This window comes from Thermobia domestica, chromosome 15, assembly GCF_964235325.1.
Source record: "Thermobia domestica chromosome 15, izTheDome1.hap1.1, whole genome shotgun sequence".
In the NCBI taxonomy this organism is placed as follows: domain Eukaryota; kingdom Metazoa; phylum Arthropoda; class Insecta; order Zygentoma; family Lepismatidae; genus Thermobia; species Thermobia domestica.
In genome coordinates this window covers 4,067,139-4,073,138 of record NC_137468.1, presented here as the reverse complement: position 1 = coordinate 4,073,138, position 6,000 = coordinate 4,067,139, and the positions used below count along the sequence as shown (strand labels likewise).

The following is a 6,000-nucleotide window of genomic DNA, read 5'->3' as shown; positions in this document are numbered from 1 at the left end:
CTGATAACTATGCTTTAATCAAACCCTTAACATTGCGCTAATCATACATCAAAACGACTCTGCATAAAGACCACTACTACTAAGCTCCCATACACTTGAGTGAGAATTGAGTACTTCGGGTTTGGAATACGCAACATTAAAATAAAATGGTGTGGCAGTAAGTGTTTTATTGTGAGGATAAATTCAACCTACATCGGATGTTAAAAGAAAGAAAACTCAAAAGTGTTATCAGTAGTCTGTGCTCTTTATAAATTTTGTTTACATTTTACTTACCTGGTTTTCCTTAATTGAGAATGTATGTATCCTTTAATTTTGGGTGTATATTTACTGAATTTATTTCTATGATATGATTCATTAGTTAGTGGTAAGTATGCCAATCGCAAATTAAACGAAGAACACTATAATAATAATGCTTAATATTGCAAATCTTTTTACTCTGTCGGTAAAAGTTAAATTCCGCATTGTTTTGTGTATGTTAACATAAGATGTTTCAAGAAACATGGCTGTTCAGTGGTAGAGCGCTCACCTGTGGTTCATGTGCATGGGGTCCCTGGTTTGACCCCAGCTTGCGAAAAGTGAGGCTTTGTGGTAGACAAACCGTGTGCATGAGTTTGATCTTTGTGGCGTAGAGTAGGTCTCAGGTCCGTGCATTAGGTTAATTTATGTTACATTTCATATTTCTGGGCCTACCCTCCGGTACTTACAACGTCAGTTTTGTCGGGCTTCTCCGTTTCCTCCTACTATCTTCATTCCACCATCTTTTCCATTATCATCATTACTGTCTGCCTTAATTTCGGGGTATAATCGTGAGACGTTAAACTTAATGAATTAACTCTATAAAAGTGTGGGCTTGTGTATAGCCCGCTCCCCCCAGTTCTTTGTCACCGGAACTGGAAGAGTCACTACTATTACTACTGCTACTACTACTACTACTACTACTAATACTACTACTACTTATATCGAGAACAGAACCCAACCAACCCCTGCGGGGCTTCTAACCCGTTCCTACTACTACTACTACTATTGCTACTAACTACCACTACTACTACTACTACTATTGCTACTAACTACCACTACTACTACTACTATTGCTACTAACTTCTACTAATACTGCTGCTACTACTACTACTACTACTACTTATACTAAAGCTTCCTTACCGCAAGATTTACATCTTAAATATTTATAACATGCGATTCCGATTCATTATGAACTAGTATGAATCGTTAGAATCACCATGATTCGTTAAAAATCACTAGGAGGAGCGGGCTATACTCAATCCAAAGTGTGGCTTGGTCGGTCACAATGGTGAGCGCCACTTCCGGTGAAATTAAGTTATTAAGTGAAATGAGTTCAGATTGAACCATAGAATAGTATGTAAGTAGTTTAATTTCGGAAATGCACCTGTTAGATGGCAGGGTAAGCTTGTTTGGTACGTATCATACCATTGAATTGCATGGGAATGTTGAACCTACTTTGGCAGTTTACTCCAAAGTTAGAAAATATGACCTAAGTTTCCGCGAGCCACTCAAATTACTTCTCCGTAACTGTTTCTTAACTTCTCTTAAAAAATTTACAGCTTGTTCAGATTTAACAACCATTTGATTATATTCGGATTCCATCAAGTTGATTCCATCCCATTGCATCTTTTTTAATTGAAAATGTCTTCCAGTTATTGCCGCCAGCTTTCTCGACCATCTTTTCAAGCTTTTTAACCTTGGGCTTTTTAATCAATTTCAGCCCTCCTTCTTTATTTTCTTATTTTGTTAAAAGGAACTCGGGCTTGAGGTGAGGGTTTTCAGACAGGGACAGTATCTCGCAAGTAGACGGAGACGAGTCAGAAGCCAAAGACACGTTTGGTGATGGCATCATGTGTATTCGATGAAGCGTATTCATTCATGGCGTCAAGTACTCTAACGTTAGCTCTATGGGAGTAAACATAGTGCCTCACTATGTGAGGGAAAAGAACATAGTCGATCTTTGACCGAGTTGCAGTCGCTTGTCGAGATCAACACCAAATGCAATTAGCACCCTCAAATTACATTTATTCATTAATAATAATAATAATAATAATAATAATAATAATAATAATAATAATAATAATAATAATAATAATAATAACCGTGTTATTCTACTTGAAAAAAAAGATCTCTTTATTCCGAAGAGATTAATATTTCATATTCTAGGACTTGCTTCTCTTAACATAGATAGTTTGACCTGTAGAGCAAATGAAGGTGATACGGAGAACCATTGTGCTCACAAATAACTTACAAGGGAAGTACTACAAGTGATACGCAGGGATCTACATGTGTTATATATCGTTGGAAAGACCACACCGAGTACATCTCACCTGTGAAATATCTCCCTTGAATGGGGCCTGTAGGGGGCGTGGCGACTATTTGAAGATCAGAAAAGACACACTCCGAAACACCAGAAAACGTGGATAAAATAGGAAGCTATGATGTAATTGTTTTGAGAGATGGTATATATAGGTTTGAAAGGTAGCTGAATACGAATCTGACATCTACCTACCCGTTTTCAGTTCCATAGCAGTGTATTGCATTTTGTCCGCCATATTGGATCCGCCATTTTGAGTTTTACATTTTTGGTATCAGATTCATATATAGCGATGTCGCATATCTCTATATACCAACTTCCAGATTCATAGCTTGCCTTTTGTAATTTGTGTCCGCCATGTTGGATCCGCCATTTGATTTGTAAACATTTTATATCAGATTTGTATTCACCCAACTTTTAAACCTATACATACCACCACGTCTCAATGCAATTACATCATAGCTTCCAATTTTGTTCACGTTTTCTGCTGTTTCGGAGCGTGCCTTGGCCTGTCCTTGGCTTTTTTTTTTTTTTTTTTTTTTTTTTTTACATTATAAGAGCAATTTATAATATCTGAAAGTTAATCTTTTAAGCTCTAAAAAGGGGCTTCAGATAATATCTATATCTTAAAGATAAAATATGTGCAAAAGGGCGCAAAAAAGTGGACTTCATTCTCTTATGTACTGAATTTGCATATTATTGTTATCCAGTGGCGTATTTAGGGGGGAGGCTTCCGGGCTTAAGCCCCCCTTACGAAAACTTACTTACTATAGTAAAGTATATGAAATATCTTGCAGAATTTTCACATTTTCAGGCAAAGCCCCCCCCCCCCGAAACAAAATCGTAAATACGCCACTGTTGTTATCATTAGTATTAATAAATCAAAGAAGTGTGTCGCAATGTGATAGACACTAAGTAAAGTGTGTCGATAGTCAAAGAAGAAAAGGAAACACTGCTCTAATCAATGTCTTCTTCTCTCTTGATAACTGAAGATCATAGAACTCCCCTTGTTCCTTGATATTTTGTTTCTCCTTTCGGCTTAGAAACATTGCTGTCTTGCTTTCCATCTCATTCTGAGGTAATGGAGCAGTAGAAAACTTTTAATTATATAGACGCTAATTTAGGCAATGAAGATGGAGGTTTCGTTCGCTGTTTCTCAACAATAAAGACAGACAAGAGCTTCGTCAGATGTTGCCGGCTGCTACTTTAGACTCATCAGCTGGCTGTACAAAATTCCAAATTGGTGAAGTGTTATGAAGCAGATGGCCAATGACTTTTGGAGTGGACAAAACTCTTTATATTATTTGCAACAAACAGTTATTCTCAATTAACATTTTCAGTATTCACTAGTAGAAAACATACTGAGCAATGGTGATACCAGATTTTTCCTGGGAAGAGGGGCAGGCCCGCAACCAGAGGGGGGTTAGGGGGAGTCTGGCCCCCTAAACTTTTCTTGGACCCTCCAGACCACAATACAAAATTCTATTATTAATTCGAAAAGCACAATTTAGATATTTGTAAGAGAATTTTTGATGACTTGGTCCCCTTAACATATTCATGACCCCCCCCCCTCAAACCTCTGTGGCTGGTTGCGGGCCTGAAGAGGGAGAACTTTATACCCGAGGAGTGAAAAGTGCTATTGGGAAATTACGGAAACACATATTTAGAAGTACCGAAGATATATCTCCGGACAAGAGCGCCGATCCTGGGGGGCCGTGGAGCCCCCCCCCCCCAAGGCTCATGTGAACCCCCCTTTTGTATTTATGAATATACAATATTTGGCATAATTTGAGTGCAATTTGTCTTAAAATCCTAATATATATATATATATATATATATATATATACCTTCGGCATCTGAATGTCCCTCCCCCCAAATTTACAGAGAAATCGGCGCCCTTGTCTCCGGGTGGTATTACTCTCCGTTCCCCCGGGCTTCCCTTGATTTTGAATCCTTATACATGCTCTTTCTGTTATTAGGGCTTTATATCAAATTTTGAATTGTAACATGTGCAACGGCGCCGACTTTCCAAAATGTATGTAGGTGTATATCAATCGCAGGACGTGTTATGTGTTTTCAGGGGAGTCTCGATATTTTTTAATTGATTTCCTTTTAGTTAAAATCTTTTATGAACACTATCATAAAGGGCTGTGCTTTGATAAAGTAAACTAAAATATATCGATATTGTAAGGATAAGTTGGAGCTGCTCTAGCTCAGTCTGTAAGACGTTGATTTAAACGCAAGAGAAATGAGTTAAAACCCGGGTCCATGGTTAAGGATAAGTTACTGTAATGAATATTCTCAACATATGTAATCGTAACATTAAGTATATACTTTAAACAACTTACATGATGCATAATGACTACAAGAGGCAATGATATTATCAATACGTTACTAAAAGAAAATACCACACTGAGGGACGTATGCAGGAATTTATTTCCGGAGGGGTCTAAAGTGTTTCGGGGGTCCAAATACAATTTGAGGCTAAATTATATGAAAATTTCTAAAATTGCCCCTAAAAGTAGACTACATTTACAAAAAAGTCGGGATTTCGGGGGGGAGGTCCGGACCCCCAGGACCCATCCCCTGCGTACGCCCCTGACCACATTCATACAAATTAATTTTTTAAAAAAATCTTCATAAAAGCAAATAATTTTAATGGTATTGCAAAAAGAATTATGCAAGGATTTTCTTGTGAGCATAAACTACAAAATGACTAACTTAAGTATGTTGTTTGGTTGCCTTTATACAAACACATTTGAAGCAAACAATTATGTTTTTAGAGATTCCACCATCTCAATGTTTAAATTGCTTATTACTTGTTTTGATAATGGCAAGCGACAAATATGTATTTTATTTCCTATCAAACCAAAAATCTTTTGAGTGCGGTCTGTGGGTGCTGAAGCCCCGGAGCACCTACGTAGTCGACGCGCATGAACATGTGAACAGTAATGGAAAATGAAATGAAATCTTTTCAGTTTAACGTCCAACGATTATGTCCTTTAGGCTAAGGGAGACGGATGAATGATAATGGAAGAATTAATGGAATTATAATGTAGGAAGAAACGGGAGTATCCCGAGAAAACCCATTAATACGCACACGATATTGTCAATAACAAAGTTACTTGCTCGAGGATCGAAATAAGGACGCCATACACAAATTTTCAGGGGGGTTATTACTGTACTGTACTTGGATAGACAGTTGAGAAAAGGACTCACAAAATGTTTCGTGTGGAGTGTTGTACTGTATGGGGCGGAAACATGGATATTACGTAAAAGTGATAAAAATCGACTGGAAACCTTCGAAATGTGGGTGTGGAGAAGAATGGAAAGAATTAGTTAGGTCGAGCGGAAAACGAATGAGTGGGTGTTAGAAATAGTGGAAGAGAAAAGAACACTTTTAGATATTCTTAAGAAGAGGAAAGGAAACTGGTTGGGACATTGCCTAAGAAGAGATTATATCATGAAGGACGTCATAGAGGGTATGGTGGCTGGAAAGAGAGGGAGGGGGCGAAGTAGACTACAATTAATGGATGATGGATGATATAAAAACAGAAAGATCCTACGTGAAGACGAAGAGGCTAGCGGAGGACTGTGGAGCATGGAAGCTTCTCAGTTGCTACAAGTGACCTGCCAATAAAGGCAGAATACCCATGATGATGATG

General features: G+C 37.9%; 1 protein-coding gene across 2 annotated transcripts in view; it reads left to right on the top strand.

The window, feature by feature from the left end:
• Nucleotides 1–235: 235 nt before the first annotated feature.
• LOC145672038 (neprilysin-4-like) overlaps nucleotides 236–6,000 on the top strand; it is a 91,503-nt gene continuing 85,738 nt past the window's right edge. The window contains exon 1 of one of the 2 annotated variants that reach the window (XM_081741245.1): nucleotides 236–364. The gene's annotated coding sequence lies outside the window, so the exon portion shown is untranslated. The remainder of the gene's footprint in view (nucleotides 365–6,000) is intronic. The other variant, XM_081741246.1, reaches the window with a different exon arrangement.